The following is a 21,531-nucleotide window of genomic DNA, read 5'->3' on the forward strand; positions in this document are numbered from 1 at the left end:
CCTGTGTACACAGTAGCTAAGCTGCACAAATCAAGAAGTGCCCACTCTTTCACGGAAACACTTGTACATGTGTAGAGGCAGCTTGTGAACTGTGTTAAGCGTAACGTAAGGACAAGCCTTATGTGACATTCCTTCAGGAGTCTGATGAGTGTTCTCCTGTCCACTCATCTTCAGTTTAACTGCTCCAATCAACAGTGACTGGCATCATTAAGAGAAAACTGCAAATGCTACATTTGCATGTACTACTTCACATTGCCGCATATAACACAGCTCTCTTGTTATTTACAAGTTTAGGCCAGTGAGCCTGTATTGGATGTCTGCAACTATAACAATACATTTAAATCTAAGCATGCCAAGGACTTGGCGTGGGAAACAGTAATTATATGAGAAGGATTGATCCTTGCCTGTGGAGGTCTCTCAAGGTCTCACATGAAGGCCCAAGTCAAAGAAGGTCTAACAAATTATCAGATGAGCCATCTGCTTAGTTAAATGTCAGCTGCCAAACTTACGGTGCTCCTCATTGATCTATTGCAGTCTTTTTTTCTTGGTGGACAAAAAAAAAGGCGAGGCTGTGAGTATAATTGATTCTGTCTATTTATTTGTCATCATTGAAATGCTTAGAGCAAAAATGTACTGTTATGAGTCTGCGGGGTGCCTGGACCTCCCCTCTAATTCCTGGGTGACAGACACTGGATTTAGCATGTTAAAGCACAAGCCAGGCTGGCGTCTTGTGTCCAGGAAATTGCCCAGGGAATGGCTTAGGCTGAATTATTACCTCTTCCCCACTTCTAATTCCTGGATCCAGGAATTCAGTTGCCGAAATAGCCAGGCTGTCCTGGTAATGACCCACTAAAGATGGGTTGTTAGGGGCACAAAGAGAGTGCCTCTGTGGCAGAGGGCAAGTGGGAGGAGCCCCTCCCTCAACTCAGAATTAGATAGAAAAACAAAAGCCTTTGAAGTAGAGTTTTAGGGTTTTCCTGTGATGTGAGCTAGAGAGGAAAAGTGGGAGCCTGTAAAATCCAGCAAGCTAGAGAGAGGGTCAAAGGGGGAAACAGGACTCTGTTCTGCAAAAGCTTTGACTTCTTTAAGCAGATACAGTATTTTTGAATTCTTGGGTAGGGGTAGCAGAGAGCCAAACAGTAACAAAACCTGGGATTTTATTTATTAGTTATTTGTATTTATTAAAACATTTCTGTACTGCCGTTCACATCGGATGTTGAGGTGGTATAAAATAGCATTTTAAAAATAGATTTCAAACAATGGAAATGCAATACAAGTGAAACAGTGCTAATAACCCTGAGCAAGATTAAAATCACAAGCAAACCATTAGTATCAGGTATCCAGAATAGACTGGGGAAATCTTTTTAATAAGTGCCAAAATGCAAGTAATGTTGGTGTTTATCTAAGCTGATGGAAGATGTTTGGACACTACTCCATCCTTGTATGAACATCACTATATATTGTTATATATATTGAATGCTATTACTTGTTAAGTTTTTGATGCGTTGCTTGGAGCTCAGTCGAGTTGCTGGAAAAGTGGCACATATATATGAAATAATTTAAAACAAAACAAAACACCAACCTGCTGGTTTTGTTGTATTGTTAAACTCTCACAGTGCTTCCCCTGGCTGAAGCAAAGAATTCAAATAAAGGTCAATGCAATCAATTTAAGTTACATTCAACATGACACCTCTCTTTCAAGTTATCCAGATTCTTTTTTAAAAAAAGTTTCAAGATAGGTCAACTGATCAGGTAAACCACATTTTAAGAAGAAAGGTGGAGTGCAGGGGGGAGTTAGTATACGTTTGCTCCAGAAAGCTGCATTCTGACAAATAGATTTGCTCCAAGCATCAAGTGCACAGGCAAAGCCAAGCCAGCACTCCTGTCAGTACATTTGCAACAGCCAACCCCCCTGCTGCCACTTCCCAGTAAGCAACAATGACCGCCACCAAGCTGCTTCTTCTGTCAGCATTCTGGGCTGATCCACAGAGTCACAGGCCAAGACAGTAGTCAGGACCAAGGGACAAACCAGGAGGTATGAGCGAAGAATAGCCAAGGATACAGGAACACACCAGAGCTCAGGAAGACCTTGTTGTTCATGCAAGGTTAAATTGAAATAGAAAATAGTTAATACTCCTCGCTGCTCAGGAAGATCATACCTTTCAACATTTCTCTGATGAAAATAGGGATCTCCTATTTCATCATCATCACCATCATTTTACTATTTATAGCCCACCTATCTGACTGGGTTGCCCCAGCCACTCAGGAAAGCTTCCAACATACAGTACATAAAAACATACTAAAATGTTAAACATTTTAAAACTTCTCTATACAGGGCTGCCTGCAGATGGCTCGGGGGTCATATAACTCTATACCCTCCAACATTTCTCCAGTAAAATTAGGGACATCCTAAGGAAAACTGAGACATTCCGGGATCAAATCAGAAACCAGGACAGCTTGGAGGGTCTGGAAGATCCAATGGCCACTTTGATTGGACAAAGTCAGTCTAAGGCAGGCATCCCCAAACTTCGGCCCTCCAGATGTTTTGGACTACAACTCCCATCATCCCTGACCACTGGTCCTGTTAGCTAGGGTCATGGGAGTTGTAGGCCAAAACATCTGGAGGGCCGCAGTTTGGGGATGCCTGGTCTAAGGCCTGAAGGTACCTCCCCTGAGAAGCTGCCTCCAGCAGTTCACTGATTTGCAAGCGGCCCTTGAGAGGAACATATATAGGTATAGGCATCAATTCTCAGAACTAGCAATGCAATCTTTTCCAAAACACATACATTTTGTGATGAAAGCTAAGGGAGAATTATTTCACTCAGTTCCATTTTGAGTGGGGGCGGGGAGAGACAGTACCTGTGGTCAAAACGTTTTTCTGTCACCTTCTATGCAATTCTCAGTCAGACTCCAGACCTTGTTTGCACAGGGTTAAATGTCACCGTGGATGTGAGGAAGACGGGTCTCCTGAATGCCAATTTAGAACTGTCTGCAAAACAGAATTGTGACCTTCTGTGTTTTGCTTGCAGCACGGATTCAATAGCTGCTGCTCACTGTAAAGCTGTTTTAATTTTCATGGCAGGTAAACTGGGGATTGTTTCAGAGCCCTGGCTTTCTAAGTGTGAAATGAGACTTCAGAAGCAGTTGGTAGGGGAAGAGTACATTTGTACATAACTTCATCCCAAGCTTGTATGTGAGTGTTCACTAAAGGAGGTGTTTTACAACTCTGCGGTCTATGTGTTCCCCACCATAGAATCATAGAATCATAGAATCATAGAGTTGGAAGAGACCACAAGGGCCATCCAGTCTAACCCCCTGCCAAGCAGGAAACACCATCAAAGCATTCCTGACAGATGGCTGTCAAGCCTCTGCTTAAAGACCTCCAAAGAAGGAGACTCCACCACACTCCTTGGCAGCAAATTCCACTGCCGAACAGCTCTTACTGTCAGGAAGTTCTTCCTAATGTTTAGGTGGAATCTTCTTTCTTGTAGTTTGAATCCATTGCTCCGTGTCCGCTTCTCTGGAGCAGCAGAAAACAACCTTTCTCCCTCCTCTATATGACATCCTTTTATATATTTGAACATGGCTATCATATCACCCCTTAACCTTCTCTTCTCCAGGCTAAACATACCCAGCTCCCTAAGCCGTTCCTCATAAGGCATCGTTTCCAGGCCTTTGACCATTTTGGTTGCCCTCTTCTGGACACGTTCCAGCTTATCAGTATCCTTCTTGAACTGTGGTGCCCAGAACTGGACACAGTACTCCAGGTGAGGTCTGACCAGAGCAGAATACAGTGGTACTATTACTTCCCTTGATCTAGCCACCACCACCACATTCTAGGCTTTTGTGATACTGACAAAGGCAGGTAGGTCTCCAATTTTGCAAGGAGTGCAATTTTTCAAACCTGTTCAGGGATCAAATGGCCTTGCGCCCTTTGCAATCCTATTCCATTTAATAGCAGTCTAAATTTGCATAGGACTCCTCTGATGATGAGTTAGCTTGAATCAATCAGAATGTATTCAGTGAATGTGCATATATGGGCATGAGAGGTGACATCACAGTGGCAAGTTCCACCCAAACATATGTGGCTTAACTGGTACTTGTAGAGAGCCAGAGCAGGAGCCAGTGCAATGAGTCCCCGCGACTGCAGTGGGGCTTTCTCCCCTCTTCTTCCTCCATGCACCCGCTGTGCCCTTCCCAAATCTGTTTGGGATAGGAGAACCCATTGAACAGGGGGGCACTGGGGGGACAACATCTGTTGTTCTGTCTGCCAAGCAAAAATGCTTGTGCCAATGGAACGATTCCTCTCTAAATATTCTGTATGGGTACATTTGTTGAATTCCACCCTAAATATTCTGTTAGGGTCAGATTGCCAGCTGACTTGGGGGTGGTATTGGAGCTCAATCCACTCCTTTCCCTTTAAAAGTTGCTTGATTGGGAAAATTACAGGGTAAATAAACATTACACCCTTCTTAATTTTGGGGGGGTGGGTATTTTTTTAAAAGAATATACTGTTGAAGGCACAGATACAAAATCCTCTTAAAAGTTAGCAACCCTGTGTTAGTTTCCAGTAAACAAGCCCACTATCAAGTGACTTTGGTTAGATGCAAGCCAATATTTCTGCAGCCTTGCACAACATTGTCTTTTTCGTAAGGTTTCCTTAGGGATGAGTTGAATTGGCTATTTTTGTTCAATCCCCGAATGTCACTGCAAGATAAAGAAAACACAAAAAATGTAAAGCCCCCCCTTTCATTTAGAGCCGACCGCTATATTGTGCTAAGAGGTCCATTTCCATTTAAATTATTTCATTCAAGCAGAGGTCAAAGGCTGCAGAAAAATCATAAAATATCCAAGGGATGGCTAATTTGCTGCTTTCGCTACTACGCTGTTCAAACCTCTTGTACATGTCCAGCTTTCATTTGGTGGTCACATTCTCAAGGACAGGCATGTCTACTGGAGGTGAATGTTAACTGATTAAAGCAATAATAATATTGTTTTCTTACCACACGGTCCTGAACACATCATTTCGGGAATCAATTTCATCGAGGGTTTTTTGCTTAGTGGTAAGTATGCTTATAATTGCAACCTTAGATGTGTCTATTCTAGTATTGGCCCTTTAAACTGTTTCAGGAGCACAACAATATTGCCTCGTCAGAGATGCTCCCTGCCAAGTCATCACCTCCACAACAATACATTTAACAAATGCACAAGTAAGGTGCATTTACTTTACAAGTAAGGTGCATTTGCTTTACAAGCAAAACCTTTGTAAAGGGACCCCTGACCGTTAAGTCCAGTCGCGGATGACTCTGGGGTTGTGGCGCTCATCTCTCTCTACAGGCCGAGGGAGCCAGCGTTTGTCCGCAGACAGCTTCCGGGGCATGTGGCCAGCACGACTAAGCCGCTTCTGGCAAACCAGAGCAGCGCACAGCAACACCATTTACCTTCCTGCCGGAGCATAGCTGCCAAGTTATCCCTTTTTTAAAGGGATTTCCCCTTATGCTGAATAGGCTTCCTCGCGAGAAAAGGGAAAACTTGGCAGCTATGCGCCGGAGCGGTACCTATTTATCTACTTGCACTTTGATGTGCTTTCGAACTGCTAGGTGGGCAGGAGCTGGGACCAAGCAACGGGAGCTCACCCCGTCAGGGGGATTCAAACTGCCAACCTTCTGATCGGCAAGCCCTAGACTCTGTGGTTTAGACCACAGCACCACCCGCTGACCTATCCCTGACCTATTTAGCAGTGCAAAGGTAAGCAAAAGCAAACTGTTGACATAATGATATTTGTCAACAGAGAAGGTCAGATCTAAAAAAGCACTTGAGGTCCACACTGCAAAGAATCACATTTTTCAAATAATAAATTCATTTCTCCACATTTCCACATCAGTTTGCATTAAAAAAAATGTCTCTATCAAGATTTTACTGCAGATTTCTCCTGATACACACATTTTTACAAAGCAAGTTTCCAAATATATGCATTTTTATGCACGCTTTATCCTAGTAGATGCACTCGGTACATGTTTCTTGGCTGGATAACTTCATTGCAAGATACAGAGAAGTGTGGATTTTGAAGGATGGCTGTGTTCCCCTTTGATGTTGTTTTAGAAAGTGCAGATTGGTTTGATGAGCCTTTAAATGTGAACTGAATTGAATTTCTCTGCCATTCCTAATCATTTTACTAAAAGAGTACAGAGCCAGAGAAGAAAACTAATTTCTATTATCCAGTTGGATGCATGTTAATTTTAGTCCAGTTCTCTCACCAGAACTAAAACCTGAATGCTCTTAAAAAAAAAAACACTATCCTATTCCACAGGATTGATCAAGACCCAAAGTCCATCTTCACTTTTGAAAATCCGGTTGTAACTTAGGTTAGAGAGACGGCAGCCCTCAAACCCCTTGCCCCATGTGCAGCCTCATTTCTCCAGAGCGAGCGATCCGAGGATTGCCATTATAAATCCTTCACACAAATCACAGATGAATGCTGGCAGTCTGTACATAATCCGCTTTCTTGTTCTTTTAAAAACGGCCGTTTTTCCGCTTGACAACAGTGAGGCTTTTGTAAAAACATTGGAAGTTAGGAGCATTACCATATTTTGAGGCTGTCTATTGTATAGAATGTGTCATAGAAATAATCCTCATGCATTTTAAGAGCTTTCCTGCCTGTTCCCCAAAGCAGCATGTTTTCCAACAAAAAAAAGGGGGGGGAGATATAACCACTATAAAAAGAGAGCGCCTGGGGAAAATCTCTTACACCCACAGCTAAATCAAAATATCATCTGCTAAGTTTGCCTGGTACTAAAAAGAAATAAGAAATAGACACTGGGCTGCTGGCTTCCACTTCAACCATCTTAACCCTCTAAATGAGTTTTGATGGTGCATAGCCAAGCAACAGACCCTCCAAGTGTCCCTATTTTCCAGGGACAGTCCCAGATTTACAGACGCCATCCCAGTTTCTGATTTGCTCTCAGAAAGCCCCACTTTCCCCCAGGACACCCCTATTTTCATTGAAGAAATGTTGGCAGGTATGGAGTTATGCGATCCCCGAGCCAAGGAGATAAGTAAGTACGCAACCCTTAGAAGACATCAGAAGGCAGCCCTGTACAGGGAAGTTTTAAAATGCTTAATGTTTTGTTATGTTTTTATATATGTTGGAAGCTACCCAGAGTGGCTGGAGCGATTCAGTCAAATGGGTGGGGTATAAATAAAAATATCGTTATTGTTATTATTGAATAGGACATTCCTATTTTCATCAGAGAAATGTTGGGGGGGGGGTACGAAGCAAAGCTTCTTTTTTGGTCGCCTTGCTTCTCTGTAAGAATGCAACAAAGGAAGCTGCCTTGGGCTGAGCAGAACCATTGGTGCATATGGCTCTATATTGTATTGTCTACACTTTCATTGTCTACACTGAAGGAGCGTCTCCACCCCCATCGTTCAGCCCGGACACTGAGATCCAGCGCCGAGGGCCTTCTGGCGGTTCCTTCCCTCATTGCCAGAAGTGATGTTACAGGGAACCAGACAGAGGGCCTTCTCAGTAGTGGCACCCAACCTGTGGAACGCACTCCCACCATATGTCAAGGAAATAAGCAGCTATCCTATTTTTAAAAGGCATCTGAAGGCAACCCTGTTTTAGGGAAGTTTTTAATGCTGTATTGTTTTTAACACTTGATTGGGAGCCACCCAGAGTGGCTGGGGAAACTCAGTCAGATGGATGGGGTATTAATAAATTATTATTATTATTATTATTATTATTATTATTATTAATTATTATTATTTCAGGGCTTCAGACAGAGCCTTTCCCATGCCTACCTGGGCATACCAGGGGTATAAACCCTGGGTGCCTTAGAATGCAAGGTGGGTGCTCTTTCATAGAACTACCCCCCCTTCCCACTTGTGATTTGCAGTCCCAGGCCCAGTGAACCAACCAGCAGTGGGGGCTCAGGCATGAGAGATGTGAGAAACACAGGACAAATATCTTAGGATTAACAAAGAGAAGAGAAAAAGAAGAGTTTGGATTTGATATCCCGCTTTATCACTACCCAAAGGAGTCTCAAAGCGGCTAACAATCTCCTTTCTCCCACCCACCCCCACAACAGATACCCTGTGAGGTGAGGGGGAGCTGAGAGACTTCAGGGAAGTGTGACTAGCCCAAGGTCACCCAGCAGCTGAATGTGGAGGAGCGGAGACGCGAACCTGATTCCCCAGATTACGAGTCTACCACTTTTAAGCACTACACCACACTAGCTCTACACCCCAAACCCACAACTTGGTTGATTACGATGTCAGTAGGCTTTGGCATAGGTATTGGGTGTGTATCTTGAATCATCTAACCCATCTGCTGGTTGATTGCTTGGCAGGGTCAATCCTGGTTTCAGTTTATAACATCTGTCAAATCAGGGTGACTTCCCCAAGATCAACACCTGGGCAGGGGGTGGGGGCAATACTAAGGTCTGGGCATCTGGAAATAAGTACATCCATATGTGTGTGTGTGTGTGTGTGTGTGTGTGTGTGTGTGTGTACACACACACACACACACACACACACACACACACACACATATACACATATATGCAGTCGTACCTCGGGTTGCGAACACCTCGGGTTACGAACAACCCGGGTTACTAACTTCGCAAACCCGGAAGTATTTTCGCCACGCGTGTGTGTGCAGAAGCGCCGCGTGCCTTTGCGCATGCGCAAAGCACGAAAATAGCGCTTTGCGCATGCACAAAACGGCGGTTCGGGCCCTTTTCGGGTTACGAACTGCGACCCGGAACGGATCGCGTTCGTAACCCGAGGTACCACTGTATATATATATAGTGGAACCTCGGTTTACAAACACCTCGGTTTACGAATTTTCGGTTTACGGACGCCGCGGACCCATCTGGAACGGATTAATTCACTTTCCATTACTTTCAATGGGAAAGTTCGCTTCAGTTTATGAACACTTCAGTTTATGAACAGACTTCCGGAACCAATTACACCCATGCTTCGGGTTAAGTACGCTTCAGGTTGAGTAATCCGCGGACCCGTCTGGAATGGATTAATCCACTTTCCATTACTTTCAATGGGAAAGTTTGCTTCAGTTTATGAACACTTAAGTTTAAGTACTCTGCGGACCACCTGGAACGGATTAATCCACTTTCCATTACTTTCAATGGGAAAGTTCGCTTCAGTTTATGAACGCTTCAGTTTATGAACAGACTTCCGGAACCAATTGTGTTCATAAACCGAGGTACCACTGTATTCTGGAATCAAATAACAGGACAATGAGAACTAAACATGAGCTATATTCCATTAGATTTTCAGAAGTTGTTTTAATAGTATGTCATATGAAAGCTCAAACATAATGTGGAAATTTACAGCCAGGGAAACATTAGAGAAAAGGAATAAACTGCCATGGGAATGCAGTTCTAGTCTCCAGGGTGGAGAGTAAAATGCAAACGCTGGCTTATCTGTTGGTTTTTTTTTTTTAAAAAAAGTGATTGTATGTTGCCTTCGGTGCCATGTGATCAGAAACATGTTCAAGAAGGAATAGCAACAGTTGTTGATTGGATCCAGATTTAGTCGTGCTTAAGAGCAGATCCATGGAAATCAGTGTTCATGTTTAGTCTGGATCCAGTCCAATAAATTATACATGCCTGATTTTGGGGCATTTGGCTATTTGCATGCACAAATATTCCTGCCCCATATCTGCAGAGAAAATTCTCATGCATCTGCAGAATTATCTGTATTATTATTATTATTTTTAAAAAAATCAGCATGATGCTTCACACAATGAAAGGGGCTGCCAATGTCGCCTGGACTCTTGGAAATGTATTTATGTTCCCAGAGGGAAATTGCCCACACTCTCCCTTTCACTTTTATATTTGATAATTATTTATTTTGTTCCTTAATTGGCTAATTATGCCTGCATTGTGGCATCTTGGAAGCAAACCGTTCAATATAATTGCTAATGAGTAGGTTTTGTATTTTGTTGCAGAGAATTCGTAAGTATTCTCTGCCTGGTGTTAAGAGGTTTGTAATGGGTTTAGTGTGCTAATTATTAGTTATTTTGGCATAGTGCGAAAATTCTAAGAATACGGGAAAACTAGACTTTGGACTGGAAATTAACAATGTGCCAAAAATACTCCAAGCTCCTTAACTAACTGTGCAAAGTTAGCGCCTCAACATTTTTTTCTTTTCTTTTCTTTTCTTTTTTGGTTATAGAATTCAAGGAATCATAGCAGCTTCTGGTATTATAGAATCATAGAATGAATCATAGAACTGTAGAGTTGGAAGGGACCCAAAGAATCATCTAGTCCATCCCCCTGCAATACAGGAAAATGCAGCTGGATTGAACCCACAAACTTGCCATTATCAAAACAATGCTCTAACCAACTGAGCCACCTTCAGGCCATCATAGTGGTGTCTGCATAGTGACATACAGTGGTGCCTCGCTTAACGAATGCCCTGCTTAACAAAATTTCCGCTTAACAAAAGGATTTTTCGAGCGGAAGTTGCCTCGCTAGACGAATTCGTTTTATGAAAAATTCATCTAGCGAATCACGGTTTCCCATAGGAATGCATTGAAATTCAATTAATGCGTTCCTATGGGCAAAAAAAAAATATCAATGCATTCCTATGGGATTTGCTAGCCGAATTTTTCGTTATAAGAAAAGACCTGTGGAACGAATTAAATTTGTCTAGCGAGGCACCACTGTATGTGCATTGACAGTAGCCCCCAATCACACACACACACACACACACACACACACACACACACACACACACCAAGCATTGGAAGACAAGTTTGCTTGATTAAATTCAGCAGACTAGGTGGGTTTGTGACCCTTTTGCATTTGTTCATGGAGGCAATTTCACGCCACTCTTCCAGAAAAGGTCTTGATCAATCGCAATCTGTTTGCCCGTTCCCAAGGAGTAAAAGTGTACCGTAAATAGAATTTCACAGGTGGTTTGTTAACAACAATGATAAAACCCTAACGTTCCAGAGCACAGCGTCAATCCAAACAAAAGAGGATTTTGTTTGCGTGGTTGCTGCCGATACTATATATGTGCTTATATGTGATACTGTATGTGGTTACTCGGGAGTAAATTGCAGCTGAGTTCAATTGAACTTTTTCTCTCATGTACCCGTGCGCAAGATCAGAGCTTTTAGGTTCTTCTAAATCTAGTGGAGCTTTAGGCATCAGCAGAGGCCGGAAGCACTTTACACTGCCATATGTATGATGAGAAGACTCTGGCTCTTTCCTTTGAGATTTTGTTGTGGCAACTTATATACCATCTCCTTTGAAGCCTTGAGGCTGGACTAGTGTTCATAAGCCATGCTTCAGGCTTACCTTGATAACTTGCTGGAAGTTGCAAATGATTTGAGGGGGGGGGGATTGGCCGCCCATCTCTTAACAGGAATGATACCTGGAGCACATATCTCCTTGACTTCAAATGGATTCCAGTAGCCTTCTGGCCACAATTCCCAGACACTGGCTTTGACCTATGAAATTCCAAGTGGTTTGCAGCTCACATACCTAACCACTTTCTCTTGTCTTTGTTTTACAATACAATCTATATTATTATAAATAAATAAAAAATCTGAGCCCTTAGTATTTCAGTATGTACGTGTATATCCACAGATGGGAATCAACAAAGGTTGCTTCCCTGCTTCCCCCCCTTCCCCAATGCTGAAATAGAAATGCAGGGTGTGAAAGACAACAAGTCTCTAACACCCAGACAGTGGTTCCCATTGTGCTTTCAGCAAAAACAGGATTAAACCTCCAGTTTCACAAAAGATAGGGCTTGGCTCTAGGTTACCTCAGGGCACTTTTTCCAAAGCCTCTCACCACCTTACTACCAGTGGGGTCTTCCCTCTCATAGATCCCTACTGCTCTGGTTAGCCTCTCCCTCAGACCACTTTGTGGTTTTCTTGGCTTCACTGACCAGCCCTTAGTTTGTCAGAAGTACCTTGAACTAGCTTCCTTTCCTGACCCCAGGGAAGCTTGGTTCTCTTCTTAGTCACACAACTAGAAGAACTGACACACTGCTGGAGCCAATTAATGTTTAAGCACATTTAACTTTATTTATTAACTTGAGAACATGGATTTCACTGGTAACTTCTAGCGCATTCCTTTCATTATAGGACGCAGTCTTATTAGAGCATTTCATCCCTCCAAAACCTAACCTCCCACTCCCCACTATCCCACTCTCCACCTTCCCCAACCAACTCCTCTCCCACCAACTGACTCCTACTAACCGTTATCCCTCTTTTGTTTTCAAACACAGTCTAGTCCCGCCTCCTGGAGAACTGCCTATCATTGGAGGGATAGTTTAACCCCCAACGCACCGGAATCCTCAGTAGGCACTAATCCGCCACACAGGGAAGCAGTGCTTAAACTCTAAAAAGGATCTGTCTTCATTTTAATAGTGCAACATCATTAACTCGGCCCATGAACCAGGCAGCAATGGCAGGAGCAGGGGTACTTCTGCACCATAATTTCCACCATCTCTATCATTAACCATGCTGGCTGGGACTGGTGGAAGTCCAACAACAGCCGGACGGCCACAGCTTCCCCCTCCCTGATCTAGCGAGAAGGCATTCATTCTCCTCCAGCTGCCTGGACTCTCCTTTTCATCAGAAGAGACCCCTCGGGGATTCTATCCTATTACACAACTGCTGGTTTCTAACACAGTGGTACCTCGGTTTACAAACACAATTGGTTCCGGAAGTCTGTTCATAAACTGAAGCATTCATAAACTGAAGCGAACTTTCCCATTGAAAGTACAGTGGTACCTCTACTTACAAATTTAATGCGTTCCGAACACACATTTGTAAGTCGAAAAAATTTGTAAGTCGAATCCCATAGGAATGCATTGGGAGAAAAAATTCATAAGTCGAAGCAACCCTATCTAAAAATTCGTAAGTAGAAAAAATCCTATCTAAACCGCATCCAAGATGGCAGATGGAGCTCCATTTGTAAGTAGAAAAATTTGTAAGTAGAGTTATTTGTAAGTAGAGGTACCACTGTAATGGAAAGTGGATTAATCCGTTCCAGACGGTCCGCAGAGTACTCAACCTGAAGCGTACTTAACCCGAGGTATGAGTGCAATTGGTACGTTAACCTGAAACGTACTTAACTTGAAGTGAACTTTCCCATTGGAAGTAATGGAAAGTTGATTAATCCGTTCCAGACAGGTCCGCGGAGTACTTAAACTGAAAATACTCCAACCGAGGCGTACTTAAACCGAGGTATGACTGTAAAGAGCCATGCCATTCCTGCTTGCTTTCTCCCTCATCCTCAAACCTCATAACAATTCAGGCAAACAGTGCTCTTAACACCTGGAAATTCTTTTGCTGTTCCTGAATGGTCTTCTATCACCTGCCTTCATGCCAGTCCACCTGTATTCTGGCTGGGCCGAGGGCCTTCTGGTGGTTCCCTCATTGCGAGAAGTGAGGTTACAGGAAACCAGACAGAGGGCCTTCTCGGTAGCAGCACCCGCCCTGTGGAACGCCCTTCCACAAGATGTCAAGGAAATAAGCAGCTATCTTAATTTTAAAAGACATCTGATGGCACCCTTGTTTAGGGAAGCTTGTAATATTTAATGCTGTATTTTTAAATATTCGATTGGGAGCCGGCCAGAGTGGCTGGGGAGACTCAGCCAGATGGGCGGGGTATAAATAATAAATATTACTATATTATTATTATTATTATTATTATTATTATTATTATTATTCTACTCCTGCCCCTCCACAAATCCATGATACTATTTTTTGGACGTACTGTAAATGATACTAAAACCCACAAAAGATTTCAAGGGGGGGGGAATTGATCAAATCTGATTGGGAGGGAATAGGATTGGAGGAGGAATCCCCCACAGAAAGTTAATTCCAAAAATCTGTCCCTTGTGTCATTTTTTACGCCTAGTTACTGAAGCATCTGCCACTAATTTCAGCGTAACTATATCTGAATCACTGGTCTCATCTAAAATGGCATTTTCTACTTTCCCAGTGAGGAACCAGAGATTTAACAGATAAAGTTCAAGTTTCTCATATCTACAGACATTCTTAGGGCAGTTATTGATGCATTAGCTTAATTCAACACAGTAGAGCTCCAATCAGCACTTTTGCAGATAAAAAAAGCACAAATATCACATGGTAAAGCTCAGCCACAGATGTTACTCCCTGGACCACGAAACAGAAAGCAACCTTAAGAACATAATGGTGAAAGTGAAGTGGAATTCTGAACTGAAACATTAACATATAAGCATCGGTAGAGCTGGGGTAGAGCTGGACACAGGGGGGAAACACGCTATAAATAAGTCAGAAATTAGATTGTTATTACAAAAGAAAGAAATCCCTATGGAAAACCGTGTTTTAAAATTTCCTGCTCCTTGGTGCCATCTAGTGTTGCATGTTTATAACGCATTCAAATCTCTGTTTCTTTACTAATGGTGCTGAGTCCCTGGTTCTAAATGGAATCCTAGACATCTTGGTAGCACAGACAAATTAGAAATTAAGAATTACCTACTTTCTTTGATAGATCTGAGACACAAGAAGGATAATTTAGAACAACGTGACTCTACTCCTCAAAATGAAGAGGTGTACAATGTAGATGTTAGCTCAATGAACATGGGTGATCATAAAAAAAAATAAGAGAGAAAAAATATATATTCCTAGGGGCTGTGTCCCTGTCTGTGCCACTCATCAACCCCCCCCCTGCCATTCCCCAACGTCAACTCCCTAGAGCTTCCCCTTCATGGAACTACTGTACTAAGCTCACTTTTCACCTTTCTAACCCCATTTCTGGTGCGTTCTGCATGCAAAGAAGATGTTCTACTACTGAGCTAAGCACCTTCTCCCCACAGCATCTCTCAAAGCTATACTCCATGCAGGACCAGCAAAACATATGTATTCCACCTTTCTGCTACCTTTCTACAGTAGCATTACAGTTCTTATCTTATCTTTCTACATTAGCAGAACAGTTCTTATCCAAACTCAGAAAACTAGGTGATCTTTTTTTAATCTAATGCCCATTAGAATTATAATGGAATTGTGAACTTTGAATTACCTTTGAATTACCTTCAGGAACTCTCTTAATACTTGACTTCATCCATTGATTTTTCACCTTTTGCAGCTACAATACCTGTGCGCTGCAAAGAAATAAAATATGGCAAGGGCTTAAACAGTAGAGTGTTTTAAATATTTAAAAGTAATTTGAATAGGCATTATTCATATTAATAGCTCTAGTTTTGAGGACGAGGGAAGTTTTCAGATGACAAATGTTACATTTAAAATTCAGTAATGAATGCATTTTTAATAAGGCAGTGATCTTGTTAGCTTTAGAGGTGATTTGTTGTTTTTCTCTTTTCTTTTAGAACACCTAAAATCTGAGTAAGCCTCATCAGATAATTAACCAGCATTAATTACTTCCTACGAGAAAGACTTCTCATTTTATAATTAGGGGATGTGCTGTCGTTATTTTCATTATTATTATTTTCTCTTTTCAGCAGGTGCCTTTTATGTAAAGGGTGCTCCAGAAATCGTTAACGTGTGGCAGTATGCTAATAAGAAAAAAAATTAGACAGCTCTTTCTACAAAGATACTATGGCTCTTAAGTCAATGGTTCCTGGTTATGCATAGAATTACCTACTTCCCTACCCCCATGCAAGCTCCCCCTCTTGAAGTCTTAACTAGGTTATTTGGGGAGGGGCATGCCACATTAGCCTTGAGATTTTAATTTTATCATATTTCCATCCCACCATTCCCTAATGATCTCAAGGTGGGATGTATTCCCTTTTCATTGTATCCTCACAACAACCCTGTGAGGCAGGTTAGACTAAGATAGGAATGCCTCTTGAATGGGAATGTCTTTCGCTTTTCACAAATAAGCCTGGGCACCTCTATAGATACCTGAGATTCAGGTCAGGTGTGGCAAGTCAGGGGATGTGGTTTAAAGGTTGCTTGAAATCCTGGCATCTCACTTCAGAAACTAACTGCCGCCTCCTTCCCTCCTTGAGCTTTGCAAGATAAGTCTTGAAGACAGCCCAATTATTAAATGACCTTCTTGAAAACCATTAGGAACCCTGCTTATCTACAAAATTCCTTGCAAAATGAAAATTGCTTGACCTTTACTCTACTAATATGCAAGATATACTGCACAAGGCCCAGCTCTCATAAATGGTAAACAATACACTGAAACAATATTTGCTGAATAGTCAATTTCTACCATTTGTAAGGCTACCTTTGCGCTCCTTCTCTCTCTCTCTCTCTCTCTCTCTCTGTTTTGCTTCCAAAATTACCACTAGTTCATGTTTAATATCTAGATTCCATAATGCTTCATTAAAGGAAGCATGCTCATATGTCAGTAAGAATAACTGAAATATGTAGAACTTCAAAGTAACATTTATAACAAGCCAACACATTGTCTATTAAAGGGCATGTTATCAAACTGCTAAGGCCTCTGTGCTGAAACTTGCCTACCACACAAGATTCTTCGTTGCTTATAGGCTAGATTAGGATAGTATATGCAAAAAGATACCAAGGCACAAAATAAACTGCATGAAATAATAAAAACACATAATTTTGCCCTCTCTGCAGCAAATGTTGTGGACAAACGTAATTCCAGATATAGTAGCTTTTGCTAGTTATATAACAAGGCCATGGAAGATTGTTTCACCAGCTTGTTGAAGAGATGCAGCAAATGAAAACCCCAGCAAATGAAACAAAAGAGAGAAAATGGATGTTGTAGGAAATTAATTTTGCCATGTAAAGAGTAATTTCAGCCAGCAGCAGTCACAAGAGAGGACAAAATATCTAGTATCACACCAAGCATGATGCAATATGTTTTCTCTCTGTATTATTCCCCCCTGGAGAAATGTGTTGAAGAAATGCACCATGTAATAACATCATATGTGTAGTAAGACAACGACTACGACTACTACTACTACTACTACTACTTATTATTATTATTATTACTGTATTATTATTATTATTATTATTATTATTGAAATTTGTATTCTGCCTTTCATCCACAACATAAAAATACAGTGGTACCTCGGTTTAAGTACACAATTGGTTCCAGAAGTCTGTACTTAACCTGAAGCGTACTTAACCTGAAGCGGACTTTCCCATTGAAAGTAATGGAGGGTGGATCAATCCGTTCCAGATGGGTCCGCAGAGTACTTAAACTGAAAGTACTCAAACCGAAGTGTACTTAAACCGAGGAATGACTGTACAAAATGATAACACAAAATACATAAAAAACAAGAACAGAAACAATCCAATAACCCTCCTTCCACAAACACATTTAGAAGGACACAGAATGTTAATCAGCCAAAGGCCTGGTTAAAAGAAAAAAACATTTTTGCTCCCCAGACAGCCACCACAGAAAAGGCCACTGACTTCTCATGGAGATGGCATAAAAAGGAGGGCCTCGGATGATGATCGCAGGGTCCAATTCATTTCTTATGGGGAGAGGCGGTCCTTGAGGTATTGCAGTCCTGAGCTGTGTAAGGCTTTATAGGTCAAAACCAGCACTTTGAATCGGGTCCGGAAACTAATTGGCTGCCAGGATCAGTGTAATATGCCCAACCCGCCTTGCCCCAGTGAGAAACCTGGCCGCCAAATTCTGCTTCAGCTGAAGTTTTCGAACCAACTCTAGATCCTGCCCTACACATTGCAGTAATCTAACCTTGAAGGTAGCAGACACTGACGATAAAAATTGAGAGAAAATATTGGGGGGGGGATTTAAATCGACAGATTCACCTATCCCTAGATATGCTTGGTCATTCATTGCCAACAAGAAATGAGAAAGGGATGCACAATGGGAGCAGTTTTGTGGCTCTCATAGCATCCAGCACCTGGGTTTACAACATTGAAGATTTTTAAGAGCTGAGATCATGTGAAGGAAGAATTAAAAAAAAATAGGAATAACTATAATGAAGCCAGCAATATACACAAACACATTTATAGGGATGAGACATAACAAACATTTGGTAATAGTTTTGTTTAATATCATATATATATCATTTTCCAAACTAGAAACTGCGGCTGCTACAAAAGAAGGATGTTTTAGTATCACATCATTTTTCCTATTATCCATTCTCCTTTTATTTTAGACCTTATTTTGCTTACCAACATTTTTCTTATGTGTGTTACATAGAGATGCATTTGAGTTTTGCTCTCTACCGCTGTGATCTGTTATACGGTAGCTCTCGTGTCAACTGAAACATTAAGAGCCAACATACAATGGTTCTTTTTTGATGTAGGAAGCAGGGTTTTCTTCTTCCCTGTTGAAAACATGTTTAAGCATGTTCTAGATATTGTATAATCACCATCCTCATCATTTTTGAATACTGTTGTGAATGAGGTTAGCTACTATGTGCGGGACTTTAGCGACGAAATGGGATGTGTGTTGCATCCTAGAAAAGGGTCCTTGAATCCCCTAATAGAATGCATACCTACCAAGTTCCTGTGGGAGAAATAAGGGACCGGACCGGAAGTAGCAGACCGGAAGTAGTGCTGCCGCCATTTTGGAACTGGGCGGAGCATGCTCAGAAGCGACTTTTGATGCTGCCTTGCCCAGTTCCAAAATGGCCGCCGCGCCAGAAGTCGCACTGCAGCCATTTTGGAACTGGGAAGAGCTGCATCAAAAGTCGCTTCTGAGCATGCTCCGCCCAGTTCCAAAATGGCCGTCGCACCAGAATAAACCGGGGAAAAACAAAAAAAAATCCGTTTTTTCAGCTGAGAACAGCTAGAAAAACGGGGGTTTCCCGGGGAATACGGGAGACTTGGCAGCTATGAGAATGCAATGCTTAGAATTATCCAAAGCATCCTTTCCTGCAGCAGAACCCCAAGGAGCAACCCCCCTCTGTACACACACACACCTAAGTCGCTGGTAAACTGGCATTTCATGCTGTCTAGGAAAAATTCAACCACACCTCCCATTTCCAGATGGAAAGCTTTGCATGCATGGAATAGGCACCATGCTATGTATCATAGCGATTCAGAATGGTTATTTGCACTAAGAAGGCACTGGAGGATTATAGCATATATCTACCTATATCTATATCTGTTTTCAAATCACTGCACAACGAATTTACAACCCTCTGTTCCTCAAACCGTACCTATTTATATTTCTGTGATTGCTCTCTCTCTCTCTTGCCCCCCCCCACTTCTGAGGGAACGTTTCATCAGCTGTCCAAGGTTTGCAGTTTTAAACCCAATTAAGGAACCATTGTTTTATCATCTAATGAGTTAATAAGTCACAAGTAGCCAAATCTGTGAAATTTCATATAAATCATTAATGGTGCTAAATAACATTGTAGCTTCACAGTTTGCAAATATCTCCCTGAATAGCCTACCAGCTGTCCAAATATTAGCAAATTAAGACTATGAATCCCCAAATACAAAGAAGCGTATTTCTTAAATTCAGTCCTCCTATCATTTTGTGCATGCTGAAAACTAAATTGAAAAGTAAAATATTACTGTGTATATCATGAAACTGACCCCAGGTCACTTTAGTCCTCGGTGCTTGGAGCAAGTTCATGGGCAGATATAATATAATGTAAGCAGATAAATCTTCACCCAGGTGCTTATATTTAGTGTGGGGATAATTGGGAACAAACATTTAAATGACCATTCATTTATTCCATGTTAATGGCATATGTAGGGTGGTTCAGTGTGGTTTCATTCATTAGGGCATATCAGTGGTTTAATATACAGTGGTACCTCGGTTTATAAACACTTGGTTCCGGAAGTCTGTAATTAACCTGAAGCGTACTTAACCTGAAGCGAACTTTCCCATTGAAAGTAATGGAAAGTGGATTAATTCATTCCAGACAGGTCTGCGGAGTACTCAACCTGAAGCATACTTAACCTGAAGTATGAGTGTAATTGGTTCCGGAAGTCTGTACTTAACCTGAAGCATATTAACCTGAAGCGAACTTTCCCATTGAAAGCAATGGAAAGTGGATTAATCCGTTCCAGACGGGTCCGCAGAGTACTCAACCTGAAGCGTACTTAACTCGAAGTATGAGTGTAATTGGTTCTGGAAGTCTGTATTTAACCTGAAGCGTACTTAAGCTGAAGCAAACTTTCCCATTGAAAGTAATGGAAAGTGGATTAATCCGTTCCAGACGGGTCCGCAGAGTACTTAAACTGAAAATACTCAAACCGAGGTGTATTTAAACCAAGGTATGACCGTAAAGCATTTTATTCCACTCCTTATCAAAAAGACAAAGTGGTCTACAAGATAATCCCTTGCCCTCAGGTTTACAATCTTAAAGAGAGCACAAAATCAATAAGGAATCGGGAGGTGAGAGAAGGGAGAAAGCAAGTCGGAGTGCCAATTGTTAAACTGGCATGGTTTTCAAATTTCCTGTTGTCAAGAGCCCGTTCTTCACTAGTGAATCTGACAAGGAGGAGTGGATGGATGGCACAGTGGGCTGAAGCCACTCATTTTGGCCACTGGTGCATTTGCCCCACACCTCCCTCACCTGTTCCCCTTTGCCTCCCCATAAGCAGCAGCGATCCAAGTGACCAGAAGTCAGCTGAGCAGCCTCACTCCACACCCTCTGCCTGCTACTGCGGACAAGGAATCCTTGCATGTCTGGCACAGAACCACGGCACATTTGCAAAGGACTCTGAGGCATGCTCCAAAAGGGTTTCACAACTCGTTCCATGTAAAGTGTGTCGAGTTTCACCGCTGAGCTGCTTGAGTCGGAAGTGTTTCCGAGAATTCTTCCCACACTCCATGCATGCCTTGGTGGAGGCACACTGCAAGAGAAGAAGAGGTGGTGACCTCAGCTGCAGGGAAGCTTGTTTGCCACTGCTACTATTCTCTATGAAGGACCCCAGTAACATTCAAAGGGACCACAGGGTATCCTGGAACACTGATTGTACTTCCTGCTTCTCCGCAGGAAGGAAGAAGATCAGGTTTTTGCCTCCAAATGCATCCAGTTCGTTCCAGGAGCTATCCATGCATAATCCAGTGCTACATTATTGTTATTAATAGCAACTTGATATGAATCTTTCATTCAGCCATAAATGAAGCATTTGTACGTTTGAATGCTTCCATGCATCCTTGTTTGGGATGGAACATATGCTTGTTTGTTTTTCAAAGTTGGCACAGATGTCTGTTCATATTATCCTGGTGGCTGGGAAACGAGGAGGGGGGAAATCACTTGACTGGAAGCATAAAAGCAGTAGGTCCAGATGGGCTTAGTTCTGCGAAGAAACGACGACACAACGATGCTTTGCACAAACAAAGCCTTGAAGATGTCTCATGGAGCTCATCTCCACTACAAATACTGCACCGTCTGGAGGGTGGGCCAGAAATGAAAGTTGTTGTATGTTTCTGAAGGGCTCCACTTCTATTTTAATTTTTCATGGATGTGTACAAACAGATATGAAGGTTATGTGTAGGAAGGAATGTGGGACTTAGACTGCACCGAACCACTGAGTCCTGTTTACAACTAGGAATGGGGGAAGAATGTGATTGTTTGCACTTAAAGAGAAACCCGCCTAATCTGCACCTTCCCAAACAACGC

At 42.1% G+C, this 21,531-nt stretch overlaps 1 long non-coding RNA gene across 1 annotated transcript in view; it reads right to left on the reverse strand.

The window, feature by feature from the left end:
• Window positions 1-2,735: 2,735 nt before the first annotated feature.
• Window positions 2,736-21,531, reverse strand: part of LOC148687503 (uncharacterized) — a 53,753-nt gene continuing 34,957 nt past the window's right edge. Inside the window, exons 4-5 of the long non-coding RNA XR_015946744.1 lie at window positions 15,051-15,132; window positions 2,736-2,989 (exon numbers count right to left, since the gene is read on the reverse strand). This is a non-coding gene — a long non-coding RNA (uncharacterized LOC148687503). The remainder of the gene's footprint in view (window positions 2,990-15,050; window positions 15,133-21,531) is intronic.

This window comes from Zootoca vivipara, chromosome 1 (assembly GCF_965207765.1).
Source record: "Zootoca vivipara chromosome 1, rZooViv2.hap1.1, whole genome shotgun sequence".
Classification (NCBI taxonomy): domain Eukaryota; kingdom Metazoa; phylum Chordata; class Lepidosauria; order Squamata; family Lacertidae; genus Zootoca; species Zootoca vivipara.